We start from the raw sequence: 18,210 nt of genomic DNA on the forward strand, positions 1-18,210 counted from the left end.
CTTGCTAAGACGTTGGGACCATGTGGTTTTTCTCGAGTTGCGGCGGGATTCTCGAGTTACGAAGGGGATTTCAGGCTTCCTCTTGGGTTGGCCCTGGGAAGCCCCATCTTCCATTCGAGTTGCTAGGGAAAGCTGGGGGTTGCGCTCGAGTCACTGCAGGGCCCAAGAGACCTCATCTAGGCGTGTGTCCAGGACCTAGTAGTACTCTCAAGGGAAGAAAGGGATCCCGGGGTTGCACTCCAGAGTCCCCCGTGGAGTCAGGCCTCGCCTCGAGGGGAAGCAAAGGACTCCGCTCTTCTCTTGAGCCACGACGCGGATCTCTTGGAGCCCTCTGAGTGGCCTCAAGGGAGTCAAGCCTAATCTTCAGTTTGGAGAGAGGACTCGGGATTGCTCTCCAGGAAAGGCAGGAAAAGAAGGCCCTCACCTCGCGAGGACGAGGGCTTCTCAGGGGTTTCCTCGAGCTGCGGCGTCCGTGGGGCTTTTCTCACGAGGCACGACGAGGTTCTCAGGGAGCCTCTCGTGCGGCGCCAGGGAAGTCAGGTCTCCATGAGCGTGGCAAGGGGGAGCGCGTCATTGTTCTCGAGTCCTGGGAGGGGACTAGGGCATCAAGGCGTGTAGAAGAAGGTCTCACGAGGTCTTTCTCGGCTTGCAGCAGGAAACCCTCGTTTCCCTCGACTTCTCCCGGTGACCTGAGGGAACTTCCCAGGGTTCCTCTTAGAGGTGAGGGATGCTGTGGAGTTGGTGGGCCATCTCGGGACTCCTCTGGGTTTGGCGCAATCGAAGAGGGCCTCATCTCGAGGGGAGACAGGACCGCAGGCTTCCTCTCCGTTTCGTACTCCGACAGCAGTGTCCCTGCAGCGTTGGGGCAGGAGAGTCAGGCCTCGTCTTGTCTGAGGAATGGAACTCCGCTTGCCTCTCGAGTTGCTCAGGGAGTCTCAGTCCCCTCGTGGAGCTGTGTGTGGAAACCGCGGGTGTTTCCGGACGATGCACGGGAGTGTCAGTGCCCCTTCGTGTTGTTCCTTCACTCACAGGGTGGCCTTCGAAGAGGCGTCCGGGCATCGGGTTCTCCTCAACTGCGGACCGGGAAATCAGGGTCGTTCAACATGGGGCACCAGCCACGGGGCTTGTCTCGAATTTCCTCGCGAGGCCGGCCTCATCCTGAGGGGCGCCGTGCAGGCCGGGAACCCCTTCCAGACCACGCAGGGGAATCAACTCTCCTGTCGCGAACAGGAGAGGAGTAGGTGCTCAGAGGAAGTGGTGCTGGGACTCTCGGTGTTCCCCTCAAGGGAACCCAGCATGTCCGGGAACTTTTGGATGTCGCATGAAGGGTGTCAGGTACCGTGTCTCACTTCACGACGGAACATGGGACTTCCCTTGAGACGCCGTACCGGGCAAGGGCCTCATCTTGCGAAGACGTTGAAACCACCTCGTTTTTCTCGAGTTGCGGCAGGACTCTCGAGTTTCGACGAGGATTTCAGGCTTCCTCTTGGGTTGGCCTTGGGAAGCCCCATCTCCCATTCAAGTAGCGAGGGAAATCTGGGGGTAGCGCTCGAGTCACTGCAGGGCCAAAGAGACCTCATCAAGGCGTGTGTCCTGGAACTAATATTCCTCTCCAGGGAAGGCAGGAATCTCGGGGTTGCATTTCCGGCTCCCTCGGGGAGTCAGGCCTCGTCTCGAGGGGAAGCCAAGGACTCCGCTCTCCTCTTGAGTCGCGACGCGGATCTCTTGGAGCCCACTGAGTGGCCTCAAGGGAGTCCAGCCTCCTCTTCAGTTTGGAGAGAGGACCCGGGATTGCTCTCCAGGCCATGCAGGAATAGAAGGCCCTCAGCTCGCCAGGACGGGGGCGTCTCAGGGGTTTCCTCAAGCTGCGGCGCCCGTGGGGGTTTTCTCCCGAGGAACGACGAGGATCTCAGGGAGCCTCTCGTGCGGCGCCAGGGAAGTCAAGTCTCCATGCGCGTGGCGAGGGGGAGCGCGTCCTGGCTCTCGAGTCACGGGAGGGGACTAGGGCCTCGAGACGCATTGAAGAAGGACTCTCGAGGTCTTTCTCGGGTGGCGGCGGGAAACCCTCGTTTCCCTCGCCTTCTGCCGGGGATCTTAGGGAACTTCCCAGGGTGCCCCTGAGAGGCGAGGGATCCTGTGAAGTTGGCGGGGCCTCTCGGGACTCCGCTGGGTCTGGCGCAACGGAAGAGGGCCTCACCTCGAGGGGAGGCAGGAACCTCAGGCTTCCTCTCCGTTTCGGCTCCGACCACAGGGTCCCTGCAGAGTTGGGACAGGAGAGTCATGCCTCGTCTTGTCTGAGGAAGGGAACCCCGCTTGCCTCTCGAGTTGTCAGGGGTTTTCAGGCCCCTGGTCGAGCTGTGTGTGGAACCTGCGGGTCTTTCCGGATGATGCACGGGGGTGTCAGTGCCCCTTCGTGTTGTGCCTTCACCCACAGGGTTGCCTTCGAAGAGGGGTCCGGGCCTCGGGTCCTTCTCAAAAGCGGACCGGGGAATCGGGGGCATTTGGCATGTGGCACCACCCACGTGGCTCGTCTCGAATTTCCCTGTGAGACCGGCCTCATCCTGAGGTGCACCGGGAAGGCCGGGAACCCCTTCTGAACCACGCAGGGGAATCGACTCTCCTGTGTGATCAGGAGGGGAGAACGGGCTCAGATGAAGCTGTGCCGGGACTCTCGGTGTTCCCTCGAGGGTACCCGGCGTGTCGGGGAGCTTTTGGGGGTCGCACGAAGGGTGTCAGGTACTGTTTCGCACTTCAGGGCGGAACATGGGACTTCCCCTGAGACGCTGTAGTGGGCAAGGGCCTCATCTTGCGAAGACGTTGGAACCACGTGTTTTTTCTCGAGTTGCGCCGGGATTCTCGAGTGACGATGGGGATTACAGGCTTCCTCCTCTGTTGGCCCTGGGAAGCCCAGTCTTCCATTCGATTGGCGAGGGAAAGCTGGGGGTTGCGCTCGAGTCATTGCAGGGCCAAAGAGACCTCATCTAGGCTTGTGTCCAGGACCTAATGTTCCTCTCCAGGGAAGGCAGGGTTCTCGGGGTTGCATTCCAGGATCCCCCTGGGTGTCAGGCCTCGTCTCGAGTGGAAGCAAAGGACTCTGCTGTCCTCCCGAGTCGCGACGCGGATATCTTGGAGCCCCCTAGTGGCGTCAGTGGAGTCAAGCCTCCTCTTCATTTTGGAGAGAGGGCTCGTGATTGTTCTCCAGGCCAAGCAGGAAAAGAAGTCCCTTCACATCGCGAGGACGGGGGCGTCTCAGGGGTTTCCTCGAGCTGCGGCGCCCGTGGGGGTTTTCTCGCGAGGCACGGCGAGGATCTCAGGGAGCCTCTCGTGCGGCGCCAGGGAAGTCAGGTCTCCCTGCGCGTAGCGAGGGGGAGCGCGTCCTGGCTCTCGAGTCACGGGAGGGGACTAGGGCCTCGAGACGCGTTGAAGAAGGACTCTCGAGGTCTTTCTCGGGGGGCGGCGGGAAACCCTCGTGTCCCTCGCCTTCTGCCGGGGACCTTAGGGAACTTCCCAGGGTGTCTCTGAGAGTTGAGGGATACTGTGGAGTTGGCGGTGCCTCTCGGGACTCCGCTGGGTTTGTCGCAATGGAAGAGGGGCTCATCTCGAGGGGAGGCAGGAACCTCAGACTTCCTCTCTGTTTCGGACTCCGACATCAGGGTCCCTGCAGAGTTGGGACAGGAGAGACAGGCTACGTCTTTTCTGAGGAATGGAACTCCGCTTGCCTCTCGAGTTGTTCATGGGGTTTCAGGCCCCTTGTCAAACTGTGTGTCGAATCTGCAGGTTTTTCCAGACGATGCACGGGGGTGTCAGTGACCCTTCGTTTTGTGTCTTCATCCACAGGGTTGCCTTCGAAGAGGTGTCCGGGCATCGGGCTCTTATGAAGAGTGGACCGGGATATCGGGGTCGTTCAGCATTTGGCACCACCCACGTGGGTTGTCTCGAATTTCCTCATGAAACCGGCCTCATCCTGAAATGTGCCGCGAAGTTCATGAAACTCTTCCAGACAAAGCAGAGGAATCGACCCTCCTGTGGCGATCAGGAGGGGAGAAGTGGCTCAGATGAAGTGCTGCTGGGAACCTCGGTGTTTCCCTCAAGTGAGACAGGTATGTCGGGTAACTTTTGGGGTCGCATAAAGCGTTCCAAGTACCGTTTCGCTCTTCACAATGGAAAGTTGGACTTCTCTTGGGGTGCTCCAGCGGGCATGGGCCTCATCTTGGAATGACTGCGGAACCACTTGGTTTTTCTCGAGTTGCAGTGGGATATTTGAGTTACCACAGGGAATTCATGCTTCCTCTTGTGTTGGCCCACAAAATTCTTATCTTCCATTCGAGATTCGAGGAAGAGCTGGAGGTGCGCTCTAGTCACTGAAGGCAAAAGAGACCCCACCAAGGCTTGTGTGCAGGACCTAATGTTCATGTCCAGGCTCGACAGAAATCTCGGGGTTGCATTCCAGACTCACCTTGGAGTCAGCCCTCATCTCGAGGGGAAGCAAAGGACTCTGCTCTCCTCTCGAGTCGGACGGGTATGTCTTGGAGCTCACTGAGTGGCTTAAAGGGAGTCAAACCTCCTTTGGTGTTTGGAGGGAGGACACGGGATTGCTCTCCAGGGAATGCATGAAATGAAGGCCCTCATCTCCCAATGACTGGGGCGTCTCGTAGGTTTTCTCGAGCTGTGGCGCTAGTGTGGGGTTTCTCACGAAGTAAGACTGGGAGCTCAGTGAGCCTCTCACGTGGTTCCAGGGCAGTCAGGTCTCTATGCACGTGGTGAGAGGGAGCCCGTCATTGTTCTCGAGTCATGGTAGGGGAATTGGGCCTGAAGAGGTGTTAAAGAAGGACTCTCGAGGTCTTTCCTGCGTTGCAGCAGGAAACCCTGGGTTCCATCGACTTGTGCCAGTGACTTCAGGAAGCTTCTCAGCGTGCCTCTGAGAAGTCAGGGTCACTGTGGAGTTGGGAGGGGCCTCTCGGAACTCCACTGGGTTTGGTGCAATGGAAGAGGGCCTCATGACAAGTTGAGGCAGGAACCTCAGGGTTCCTCTCCTGGCTTCAAATGCGCCGGATCTGACTCGGATCGCAGAGTCCCTGCAGAGTTGGGACAGGAGAGTCAGGCCTCGTCTTGTGTGGAGGACTGGAACTCCGCTTGACTCTCGCGTTGTTCATGGGGTGACAGGCCACTTGTCGATTTGTATGTGGAACTTGCGGGTTTTTCTGGACGATGCACTGGGGTGTCACTGCCCCTTCGTGTTGTGCCTTGATCCACAGGATTGCCTTCGAGTTGGGTTCTGCCATCGGGTTCTTATCAAGAGCGGACCAGGGAATTGGGGTCTTTTGGCATGCCACACCACCCACGAGGCTATGTCTAAAATTTCCTCGTGAGACTGGCCTCATCATGCGCCAGGAAGGTCGGGAATGCCTTCCAGACAAAGCAGGGGAATCGAACCTCCTGTCGCAATCAAGAGGGGAGAAGAGTCTCAGATGAAGTGGTGCCGGGAACCTCGGTGTTCTCCTCAAGTGAGACTGGTATGTCGGGGAACTTTTGGGGTCGCATCAAGGGTTCCAAGTAACTTTTCGCTCTTCAATACGGAACGTGGGACTTCTCTTGAGACGCTGTAGCGGGCAAGGGCCTCATCTTTCGATGACGGGGGAACCACGTGGTTTTTCTTGAGTTGCGGCGGGATTCTCGAGTTACGACGGGGAATTCAGGCTTCCTGTTCAACTGGCCCAGGGAAGTCCAGTTTTCATTCGAATTGTGAGTTAGAACTGGGGATTGCTCTCGAGACACTGCAGGGCCAAATAGACCTCATCTAGGCTTGTGTCCAGGACCTAATGTTCCTCTGCTGGGGCGACAGCGATCTCGGCATTGCATTCTCGACTCACCCGGGGAATCAGGCCTCGTCTCGAGGGGAAGCCAAGGACACCGCTCTCCTGTCAAGTCGCGATGGGTATATCTTGGAGCTCACTGTGTGGCCTAAAATGAGTCAAGCCTCCTGTGGAGTTTGGAGAGAGGACTCAGGATTGCTCTCCAGGCCATACAGCAAAAGAAGGCCCTCATCTCGTGAGGACTGGGGCGTCTCGTGGGTATTCTCGAGCTGCGGCTCCAGTGTGGTGTTGCTCACGAGGTATAATGGGGAGCTCAGGGAGCCTCTCCTGTGGCGCCAGGGAAGTCAGGTTTCTATGCGCGTGGCTAGGCGGAGTGCGTCATTGCTCTCGAGTCATGGTAGGGGAATCGCACCTCAAGACGCGTTGAAGAAGGACTCTCGAGGTCTTTTACGGGTTGGGGCAGGAAACCCTTGGTTCCCTCGACTTGTGCCGGTGAACTCAGGAAGGTCTAAGGGTGCCTCTGAGAAGTCAGGGATACTGTGCAGTTGGGAGGGGCCTCTCGGGACTCCACTGGGTTCGGTGCAATGGAAGAGGGCCTCATCTTGAGTGGAGGCAGGAAACTCATGTTTCCTCTCCTGACTTCCCCTGGGCCAGATCTGACTCGGATTGCAGTTTCGCTGCAGAGTTCGAACAGGAGAGTCAGGCCTCGTCTTGTGTGGAGGAATGGAACTCTGCTTGCCTCTCCAGTTGTTCACGGGGTGACAGGTCACTTCTCGAGCTGTGTGTGGTACCTGCGGGTTTCTCTGGACGATACCCGGGGGTGTCAGTGCCCCTTCGTGTTGTGCCTTCATCAAAAGGGTTATCTTCAAAGAGGTGTCCGGGCACTGGGATCTTATCAAGAGCGAACCGGGAAATCGGGGTCTTTCGGCATGTGTCACCATCCACGAGGCTATGTCTCGAATATCCTCGTGAGACCGGCCTCATCCTGAGATGCACCGGGAAAGGCGGGAACCCCTTCAAGACAAAACAGGGGAATCGACCCTCCTGTCACGATCAGGAGGGGAGAAGGGGCCCAGATGTAGTGGTGCCGGGAACCTCGGTGTTCTCCTCGAGTCAGACTGGTGTGTCGAGGAACTTTTGAGGTCGCATCAAGGGTGACAATACCGTTTCGCACTTCAAGACGGAACGTGGGACTTCTCTTGAGACGCTGTAGGGGGCAAGGGCCTCATCTTGGGATGACGGGGGAACCACGTGGCGTTTCTCGAGTTGTGGCGGGATTCTCGAGTTTCGACGGGGAATACAGTCTTCCTCATGTGTTGGGCCAGGGAAGTCCTATCTTCCATTCGAGTTTAAAGGGAGAGCTGGGGATTGCTCTCGAGTCACTGCAGGGCAAAATAGACCTCATCTAGGCTTGTGTCCAGGACTTAATGTTCGTCCCTAGGGGCGACAGGGATCTTGGGGTTGCATACCAGACTCACCCGGGGAATCAGGCCTCGTCTCGAGGGGAAGCAAAGAACTCCGCTGTCCTTTTGAGTCGCGATGGGTATCTCTTGGAGCCCACTGTGTGCCCTAAAGGGAGTCAAGCCTCCTGTGCTGTTTGGATAGAGGACTCGGGATTCCTCTCCAGGCCATGCAGGAAAAGAAGGCCCTCATCTCGCGATGATGGCGGCGTCTCGTGGGTTTTCTAGACTGCTGCGCTAGTGCCGGGTTTCTGACGAGGTACGAGAGGGAGCTCAGGGAGCCTCTCGTGTGGCGCCAGGGAAGTCAGGTCCCCATGAGATGGCTAGGGGGAGCTCGTTATTGCTCTCAAGTCATGGTAGGGTAATCGGGCCTCAAGACGGGTTGAAGAAGGACTCTCGAGGTCTTTCTCGGGTCACTGCATAAAACCCAGGGTTCCCTTGACTTGTGCCTGCGACCTCAGGGAGCTTCTCAGAGTGCCTCTGAGAAGTCAGGGATACTGTGCAGTTTGGAGGGGCCTCTCGAGACTCCTCTGCATTTGGTGGAATGTAAGAGGGACTCATCTCGAGTTGAAGCAGGAACCTCAGTGTTCCTCTCCATTTCTGACTCAGATCGCAAGGTCCCTGCATGTTGGTACAGGAGAGTCAGGCCTCGTCTTTTCTGGAGGATGGGACTCCTCTTGCCTCTCGAGTTGTTCTCGAGGTGACAGGCCACTTGTCGAGCTGTGTGTGTAACCTGCCCGTTTTTCCGGATGATGCACAGGTGTGTTAGTGCCCCTTCGTGTTGTACCTTCATACTCAAGGCTGCCTTCCAAGAGGTGTCTGAGCATCACATTCTTATCAAGAGCGGACCGGGAAATTGGAGTCTTTCAGCAAGTGGCACCACCCACAAAGCTACGTATCAAATTTCCCCATGAGACCGGCCTCATCCTGAGTTGTGCAGGGAAGGTCGGGCCCCCTTGCAGACAAAGCAGGGGAATCGACCCACGGGTCACGATCAGGAGGGGAGAAGGGGCTTAAATGAAGTGGTGCCGGGAACCTCGGTGTTCCCCTTGAGTGAGACTGGCGTGTTGGGGGACTTTTGGGGTCGCATCAAGGGTGCCAAGTACCGTTTCGCATTTCAAGACGGAACCTGGGACATCTTTTGAAACGCTGTAGCGGGCAAGGGCCTCATCTTGCGATGACGGGAGAACCACGTGGTTTTGCTCGAGTTGCGGCGGGATTCTCGAGTTATGACCGGGAATTTAGGCTTCCTCTTGTTGGCCTTGAAATCCAGTCTTCCATTCGGGTTGCGAGGGGGAGCTGGGGATTGCGCTAGAGTCACTGCAGGGCAAAAGAGACCTAATCTAGGCTTGTGTCCAGGATCTAACGTTGCTCTCCAGGGGCGACAGGGATCTCGGGTTTGCATTCCAGACTCATCCGGGGAGTCAGTTCTCACCTCGAGGGTAAGCAAAGAATTCCGCTCTCGTCTCGAGTCGCGATGGGTATCTCTTGGAGCCCACTGTGTGTACTAAAGGGAGTCAAGCCTCCTGTGTAGTTTGGAGAGAGGACTCGGGATTGGACTCCAGGCCATGCAGGAAAAGAAGGCCCTCATCTCGAGATGACGGTGCCGTCTCGTGGGTTTTCTCGAGCTGCGGCGCCAGTGTGGGGTGTCTCATGAAGTACCACGGGGATCTCAGGGAGCCTCTTGTGTGGCGCCAGGAAAATCCAGTATTCCATTCGAGTTGCAAGTTAGAACTGGGGATTGCTCTCCAGTCACTGCAGGGCAAAATAGACCTCATCTACGCTTGTGTCCAGGACCTAGTGTTCCACTACTGGGCCAACAGAGATCTCAGGGTTGCATTCTCGACTCACCCGGAGAGTCAGGCCTCGTCTTGAGGGGAAAAAAAGGACTCCGCTCTCCTGTCGAGTCGCGACGGGTATCTCTTGGAGCCCACTGCGTGGCGTAAAGGGAGTGAAGCCTCCTATGGAGATTGGAGAGATGACTCGGGATTGTTTTCCTGGCCATGCAGGAAAAAAGGCCCTCATCTCGCGATGACGGGGGCATCTCGTGGGTTTTCTCCAGCTGCGGCGCCAGTATCAGATTTCTCACGAGGTACAACAGGGAGCTCAGAGAGCCTCTCGTGTGGTGCTAGGGACGTCAGGTCTCCGTGCGTGTGGTGAAGGGGAGTGCGTGATTGCTCTCGAGTCATAGTAGGCGAATCGGGCCTCAAGACGCATTGAAGAAAGACTCTTGAGGTCTTTCTCGGGTTGCGGCAGGGAACCCTGGGTTCCCTTGATTTGTGTCGGTGACCTCAGGCAACTTCTAAGGGTGCCTCTGAGAAGTCAGGGACACTGTGGATTTGGGAGGGGCCCTTCGTTACTCAACTGGGTTTGGTGCAATCGAAGAGGGCCTCATCTCGAATGGACGCAGGAACGTCAGGGGTCCTCTCCATTTCTGACTAGGGTCGCAGGGTACCTGCAGAGTATGGACAAGAGAGTCACGCCTCGTCTTCTGTGGAGGAATGGATTTCCCCTTGCCTTTCGAGTTGTTCACGGAGTGACAGGCCACTTGTTGAGCTGAGTGTGGAACCTGCGGGGTTTTCCGGACGATGCACGGGGGTGTCAGTGCCCCTTCGTGTTGTGCCTTTATCCAAAGGGTTGCCTTCAAAGAGGTTTCCGGGCATCGGGTTCTTTTCAAGAGCGTACCGGAAAATTGGGGTCTTTCAGCATGTGGTACCACCCACGAGGCTACGTCTCGAATTTCCTCGGGATACCGGCCTCATCCTGAGGTGCGCCGGGAAGGTCGGGAACCCCTTGCAGACAAAGCAGGGGAATCGACCCACCGCTCGCGATCAGAACGGGAGAAGGGGCTCAGATGAAGTGGTGCCAGGAACCTCGGTGGTCCCCTCGAGTGAGACCGGTATGTCACGGCACTTTTGAGGTCGCATCAAGGCTGCCAAGTACAGTTTCGCACTTCAAGACGGAACGTGGGAATTCTCTGGAGATGCTCTAGCGGGCAAGGGCCTCATATTGCGATGACGAGGGAAACACGTGGTTTTTCTCGAGTTGAGGCGGGATTCTCGAGTTACAACGGGGAATTCAGGCTTCCTCTTGTGTTGGCCCAGGAAGTCCAATCTTCCATTCAACTTGTCAGAGAGAGCTGAGGGTTGCTCTCGAGTCACTTCAGGGCAAAGAGTCCTCATCTAGGCTTGGGTCCAGGACGTAATGTTCCACTCCAGGGGCGACAGGGATATCGGGGTCGCATTCCAGTCTCGCCCGGTGGGTCACGCCTCGTCTCGAGTGGAAGCAAAGGACTCCACTATCCTCTCGAGTCGCGACACGTAACTCTTGGAGCCCAATGAGTGGCCTAAAGGGAGTCAAGAGTCCTGTGTAGCTTCGACAGAAGGTTCACGCTTGATCTGCATACCATGCAGTTAAAGATGGCCCTCCTCTCGAGATGATGGGGGCGTCTCATGGGTTTTCTCGAGCTGCGGCGCCAGTGTGGGGTTTCTCACGAGATATGATGGGGAGTTCAGGGAGCCTCTTGTGCAGCGCCAGAGAAGCCTGACTCCATGCGTGTGGCCAGGCAGATCGCGTCATTGCTCTCGAGTCATGGGAGGGACTAGGGCCTCAAGAGGCATTTAAGAAGGACTCTCAAGGTCTTTCTTGGGTTGGGGCGGGAAACACTCGTTTCCCTCGACCTCTACAGGGGACCTTAGGGAACTTCCCAGGTGCCTCTGAGAGGTGAGGGATACTGAGGAGTTAGAGGGGCCTCTCGGGACTCCACTAGGTTTGACGAAATGAAAGAGGGCCTCATCTCGATTGGAGGCAGGAACCTCAGGCTTCCTCTCCATTTCTGACTCCGACCGCAGGGTCCCTGCAGAGTTGGGACAGGAGAGTCAGGCCTCGTCTTGTCTGAGTAACGGAACTCTGCTTGCCTCTCGAGTCGTTCAGGGGGTCTCAGGGCCCTTGACAAGCTGTGTGTGGAACCTGCAGGTGTTTCCAGAAGATGCATGGGGGTGTCAGTGCCCCTTCGTTTTGTGCCTTCCCCCACAGGGTTGCCTTCAAAGAGGTGTCCGGGCATCGGGTTCATTTCAAGAGCGGACCGGGAAATCGGGGTCATTCGGCATGTGGCACCAACCACGTGGCTCATCTCGAATTTCCTCCTGAGACCAGCATCATCCTGAGGTGCGCCAGGAAGGCCGGGAACCCCTTCCACACAAAGTAGGGGAATCGATTCTCCTGTCGCGATCAGGAGGGGAGATGGGGCTCAGATGAAGTGGTGCCGGGACCCTCGGTGTTCCACTCGAGGGAACCCGGCGTTTCAGGGAACTTTAGGTGTCGCATCAAGGGAGCCAAGTACCGTTTCCCACTTCAGGACGGAACATGGGACTTCCCTGGAGACGCTGTAGCGGGCAAGGGCCTCATCCTGTGAAGACGTTGGAACCACGTCGTTTTTCTTGAGTTGCATCGGGATTCTCGAAAACGACAGGAATTTCAGGTCTCTCTTGGGTTGGCCCTGGGAAGCCCAATCTTCAATTCGAGTTGCGATGGAAAGCTGGGGGTTCTGCTCGAGTCACTACAGGGCCAAAGAGACCTCATCGAGACGTGTGTCCAGGACCTAATATTCCTCTCAAGGGAAGACAGGGATCCAGGGTTTCCATTCCAGACTCCCCCGGGGAGTCAGGATTCGCCTGGAGGGGAAGCAAAGGACTCCGCTTTCCTCTCAAGTCGCGACACGGATCTCTTGGAGCCCAATGAGTGGACTCAAGGGTGTCGAGCCTCCTCTTCAGTTTGGAGAGAGGACTCGGGATTGCTCTCCAGGCCAGGCAGGAAAAGAAGGCCCTCATCTCGCGATGACGGGGGCGTCTCATGGGTTTCCTCAGGCTGCTGCGCCCATGGGGGTTTTCTCACGAGGCACGACGAGGACCTCAGGGAGCCTCTCGTGCGGCGCCAGGGAAGTCAGGTCTCCATGCGCATGGCGAGGGGGAGCTGGTCATCACTCTCGAGTCATGGGAAGCGGCTAGGTCCTCAAGAGGCGTTGAAGAAGGACTCTCGAGGTCTTTCTTGGGTTGCGGCGGGAAACCCTCGTTTCCCTCGACTTCTGCAGCGGACCTTAGGGAACTTCCCACGGTGCCTCTGAGAGGTGAGGGATGCTGTGTAGTTGGCAGGGCCTCTCGGGACTCTGCTGGGTTCGGCGCAATGGAAGAGGGCCTCATCTCGAGGGGAGGCAGGAACCTCAGGCTTCCTCTCGGTTTCGGACTCTGACCGCAGGGTCCCTGCAGTGTTGGGACAGGAGAGTCATGCCTCGTCTTGTCTGAGGAATGGAATTCTGGTTACCTCTCGAGTTGTTCCGGGAGTCTCAGGCCCCTTGTCGAGCTGTGTGTAGACCCTGCGGGTTTTTCCGGATGATGCACGGGGGTGTCAGTGCCCCTTCGTGTTGTGCCTTCACCCACAGGGTTGCCTTCGAAGAGGTGTCCGGGCATCGGGTTCTTATCAAGAGCGGACCGGAAAATCGGGGTCGTTCGGCACGTGGCACCTCACACGTGGCTAGTCTCGAATTTCCTCCTGAGACCGGCCTCATCCTGAGGTGCGCCAGGAAGGCCGGGAACCCCTTCCAGACCACGCAGGGGAATCGACTCTCCTGTCGCGATCAGGAGGGGAGAAGGGGCTCAGATGAAGTGGTGCGGGACCCTCGGTGTTCCCCTCGAGGGAACCCAGCGTGTCGGGGAACTTTTGCGGTCGCATCAAGGGTGTCAAGTACCGTTTCGCACTTAAGGACGGAATATGGGACTTCCCTGGAGACACCAGGAACTTCGGTGTTCCCTTGGAGTGAGACCGGTATGTTGGGGAACTTTGGGGTCACATCAAGGGTGCCAAGTAGCATTTCGAACTTTAAGATGGAACGTGGGACTTCTCTTGAGACTCTAGCTGGCAAGGGCCTCATATTGGGATGAAGGGGGAACCACATGGTTTTTAAGACTTGAGGCTGAATTCTCGAATTACGATGGGAAATTCAGACTTCCTCTTGTGTTGACCGTGGGAAGACCAATCTTCCATTCAAATTGTGAGGGAGAGATGGAGGTTGCTCTCGAGTCACTGTAGGGCAAAATAGACCTCATCTAGGCTTGTGTCTAGGACAAAATGTTCCACTCCAGGGGCGACAGGGATCTCGGGGTTGCATTCCAAACTCACCCGGGGAGTCAGGCCTCGTCTCCAGGGAAGCAAAGGACTCCGCTCTCCTCTCGAGTCGCACCGGGTATTTCTTGGAGCCAACTGAGTGGCCTAAAGGGAGTCAATACTCCTGTGAAGTTTGGAGAGAGGACCAGGAATTGCTCTCCAGGTCAGGCAGGAAAAGAAGGCCCCCATCTCTCCTTGACGGGGGCATCTTGTGGTTTTTCTCAAACTGCGGCGCCACTGTGGGTTTTCTCACGAGGTACGATGGGGTACTCAGGGAGCCTCTTGTGTGGTACTAGGGAAGTCAGTTTTCCTGCTTGTGGCGAGGGGAGCGCGTCCTTGCTCTGGAGTCATGGTAGGGGAATCGGGCATCAAGAGACGTTGAAAAAGGACTCTCCAAGTCTTTCTCGGGTTACTTCAGGAAACTCTGGGTTCCCTCGACTTGTGCCAGTGACCTCAGGTAGCTTCTCACGGAGCCTCTGAGAATTCAGGGATACTGTGGTGTTGGGAGGGGCCTCTCGGGACACCACTGAGTTTGGTTCAATGGAAGAGGGCCTCTTCTCTAGTTGAGGCAGGAACCTCAGGGTTCCTCTCCATTTCTGACTCCAATTGCAGGGTCCCTGAAGAGTTGGGACAGGAGAGTAAGGCCTCGTCTTGTGTGAAGGAATGCAACTTCACTTGCCTCTCGAGTTGTTCACGAGGTGACAGTCCACATTTGGAGCTGTGAGTGGAATCTGCGGGTTTTTCCAGACGATGCATGGGGATGTCAGTGTCCCTTCGTGTTGTGCCTTCATCCACAGGGTTGCCTTCGAAGAGATGTCCGGGCGTCAGGTTCTTATCTAGAGTGGACCGGGAATTCGGGATCTTTCAGCATATGGCACCAACCATGAGGCTACTTTTCGAATTTCCTCATGAGACCGGCCTCATCCGGAGGTTCGCGGGGAACGTCGGGAACCCCTTGCAGACAAAACATGGGAATCGACCCTTCTGTCGCGATCAGGAGGGGTGAAGGGGCTCACAGGAAGTGGTGCCGTGAACTTTGGTGTTTCCCTCGAGTGAGACCGGTATGTCAGGGAACTTTGGGGGTCGCATCAAGGGTGCCAAGTACCGTTTTGTACTTCAGGATGGAACGTGGGACTTCTCTTGATACGCTGTAGCGGCCAAGGGCCTCATCTTGCGATGACGGGGGAGCCACGTGGTTTTTCTCGAGTTGCGGCGGGATTCTCGAGTTACGACGGGGATTTCAGGCTTCCTCTTGTGTTGGGCCAGGGAAGTCCAATCATCCATTCGAGTTGCGAGGGAGAGCTGGGGGTTGCGCTCGAGTCACTGCAGGGCAAAGGAGACCTCATCTAGGCTTCTGTCCAGGACCTAATGTTCCTCTCCAAGGGCCACAGGGATCTCAGGTTTGCATTCCAGACTCACCCAGGGAGTCAGGCCTCATGTCGAAGGGAAGCAAAGGACTCCGCTCTCCTTTCGAGTCGCGACGGGCACCTCTTGGAGCCCACTTTGTGGCCTAAAGGGAGTCAAGCCTCCTGTGAAGTTTGGAGAGAGGACTTGGGACTGCTCTCCAGGCCATGCAGGAAAAGATGGCCCTCATCTCGCGATGACGGAGGGATCTTGTGGGTTTTCTCGAGCTGCGGCGCCAGTGTGGGGTTTCACACGAGGTACGACGGGGAGCTCAGGGAGCCTCTCGTGTGGTGCCAGGGAAGTCAGGTCTCCATGTGCGTGGCGAGGGGGAGCGCATTATTGCTCTCGAGCTATGGTAGGGGAATCTGACCTCAAGACGCATTGAAGAAGGACTCTCGAGGTCTTTCTTCGGTTGTGGCAGGAAACCCTTATTTCCCTCGACTTTTGCCGGTGGCCTCAAGGAGCTTCTCAGAATGCCTATGAGAAGTCAGGGATACTGTGGAGATGGGAGGGGCCTCTCGGGACTCCGCTGGCGTTGTCGCAATGGAAGAGGGCCTTATCTCGAGGGGAGGCAGTAACCTCAGGCTTCCTCTCTGTTTCTGACTCCGACCCTCCGACCTCAGGGTCCCTGCAGAGTTGGGAGCGGAGAGTTAGGCCTCGTCTTGTCTGAGGAAGGGAACTCCGCTTGCCTCTCGAGTTGCTCAGGGGGTCTCAGGCCCCTCTTCAAGCTGTGTGTGGAACCCACGGGTGTTTCTGGACGATGCACGGGAGTGTCAGTGCCCCTTCGTGTTGTGCCATCACCCACAGGGTTGCCTTCGAAGAGGTGTCCGTGCAACGGGTTCTTCTCAAGAGTGGACCGGGAAATCGAGGTCGATCGGCATGTGGCACCACCCCCGTGGCTCATCTCGAATTTCCTTGTGCGGACGGCCTCATCCTGAGATGCGCCGGGAAGGCCGGGAATCCCTTCCAGACTACGCAGGGGAATCGACACTCCTGTTGCCATCAGGAGGGGAGAAGGGGCTCAGATGAAGTGGTGTCGGGACCCACGGTGTTTCCCTCGAGGGAACTCAGTGTGTCGGGGAAATTCTGGGGGTCGCATGAAAGGTGTCAGGTACTGTTTGGCACTTCAGGACAGAAACTGGGATTTCCCTTGAGACGCCATAGCGGGCAAGAGGCTCATCTGGCAAAGACGTAGGAACCACGTGGTTTTCCTCGAGCTGCGGCGGGATTCTCGAGTTACGACGGGGATCTCAGGCTTCCCCTTGGGTTGGCCCTGGGAAGCCCAATCTTCCCCTCGAGTGAGAGGGAAAGCTGGGGGTTGCGCTCGAGTCACTGCAGGGCCAAGGGACCTCACCTAGGCGTGTGTCCGGGACCTAATATTCCTCTCCAGGGAAGGCAAGGATCTCGGGGTTGCATTCCAGGCTCCCCTGGGGAGTCAGGCCTCGTCTCGAGGGGAAGCCAAGGACTCCGCTCTCCTCTCGAGTCGCGACGCGGGTCTCTGGGAGCCCCCTGAGCGGCCTCAAGGGAGTCCAGCCTCCTTTTCAGTTTGGAGACAGGACACGGGATTGCTCTGCAGGCCATGCAGGAAAAGAAGGCCCTCAGCTCGCGAGGACGGGGGCGTCTGAGGGGTTTCCTCGAGCTGCGGTGCCCATTGGGGTTTTCTCCCGAGGCACTACGAGGATCTCAGGGAGCCTCTCGTGTGGCGCCAGGGAAGTCAGGTCTCCATGCGGTGGCGATGGGGATCGAGTCATGGATCTCGAGTCAAGGGAGGGGACTAGGGCCTCGAGACGCGTTGAAGAAGGACTCTCGAGGTTTTTTTCGGGGGGCGGCGGGAAACCCTCGTTTCCCTCGCCTTCTGCCGGGGACCTTAGGGAACTTCCCAGGGTGCCTCTGAGAGGCGAGGGATCCTGTGGAGTTGGCGGGGCCTCTCGGGACTCCGCTGGGTCTGGCAAAACGGAAGAGGGCCTCACCTCGAGGGGAGGCAGGAACCCCAGGCTGCCTCTCCGTTTCGGACTCCGACCGCAGGGTCCCTGCAGAGTTGGGACAGGAGAGTCAGGCCATGTCTTGCCTGAGGAAGAGAACCCCGCTTGCCTCTCGATTTGCTCAGGGGGTCTCAGGCCCCTCGTCGTGCTGTGTGTGGAATCCGCGGGTCTTTGCGGACGATGCACGGGGGTGGCAGTGCCCCTTCGTGTTGTGCCTTCACCCACAGGGTTGCCTTCGAAGAGGGGTCCGGGCCTCGGGTCCTTCTCAAGGGCGGACCGGGGAACCGGGGGCGTTTGGCATGTGGCACCACCCACGTGGCTCGTCTCGAATTTCCTCGTGAGACCGGCCTCATCCTGAGGTGCACCGGGAAGGCCGGGAACCCCTTCCAGACCACTCAGGGGAATCGCCTCTCCTGTCGCGATCAGGAGGGGAGAAGGGGCTCAGAGGAAGCGGTGCCGGGACCCTCGGTGTTCCCCTCGAGGGAACCCGGCGTGTCGGGGGACTTTTGGGGGTCGCAGGAAGGCTGTCAGGGACCGTTTCACCCTTCAGGGCGGAACAGGGGCTTCCCTTGAAACGCCGTGGCGGGCAAGGGCCTCATCTTGCCAAGAGGTGGGAACCACGTGGTTTGTCTCGAGTTGCGGCGGGATTCTCGAGTTACGACGGGGATCTCAGCCTTCCCCTTGGGTTGGCCCTGGGAAGCCCAATCTTCCCCTCGGGTTGCGAGGGAAAGCTGGGGGTTGCGCTCGAGTCACTGCAGGGCCGAAGAGACCTCACCTAGGCGTGTGTCCGGGACCTAATATTCCTCTCCAGGGAAGGCAGGGATCTCGGGGTTGCATTCCAGGCTCCCCCGGGGAGTCAGGCCTCGTCTCGAGGGCAAGCCAAGGACTCCGCTCTCCTCTCGAGTCGCGACGCGGGTCTCTTTGAGCCCCCTGAGCGGCCTCAAGGGAGTCCAGCCTCCTCTTCCGTTTGGAGAGAGGACCCGGGATTGCTCTCCAGGCCATGCAGGAAAAGAAGGCCCTCAGCTCGCGAGGACGGGGGCGTCTCAGGGGTTTCCTCGAGCTGCGGCGCCCGTGGGGGTTTTCTCCCGAGGCACGACGAGGATCTCAGGGAGCCTCTCGTGCGGCGCCAGGGAAGTCAGGTCTCCATGCGCGTGGCGAGGGGGAGCGCGTCCTGGCTCTCGAGTCACGGGAGGGGACTAGGGCCTCGAGACGCGTTGAAGAAGGACTCTCGAGGTCTTTCTCGGGGGGCGGCGGGAAACCCTCGTGTCCCTCGCCTTCTGCCGGGGACCTTAGGGAACTTCCCAGGGTGCCTCTGAGAGGCGAGGGATCCTGTGGAGGTGGCGGGGCCCCTCGGGACTCCGCTGGGTCTGGCGCAACGGAAGAGGGCCTCAC

Source organism: Bubalus kerabau, unplaced genomic scaffold, assembly GCF_029407905.1.
Source record: "Bubalus kerabau isolate K-KA32 ecotype Philippines breed swamp buffalo unplaced genomic scaffold, PCC_UOA_SB_1v2 scaffold_38, whole genome shotgun sequence".
In the NCBI taxonomy this organism is placed as follows: Eukaryota; Metazoa; Chordata; class Mammalia; order Artiodactyla; family Bovidae; genus Bubalus; species Bubalus kerabau.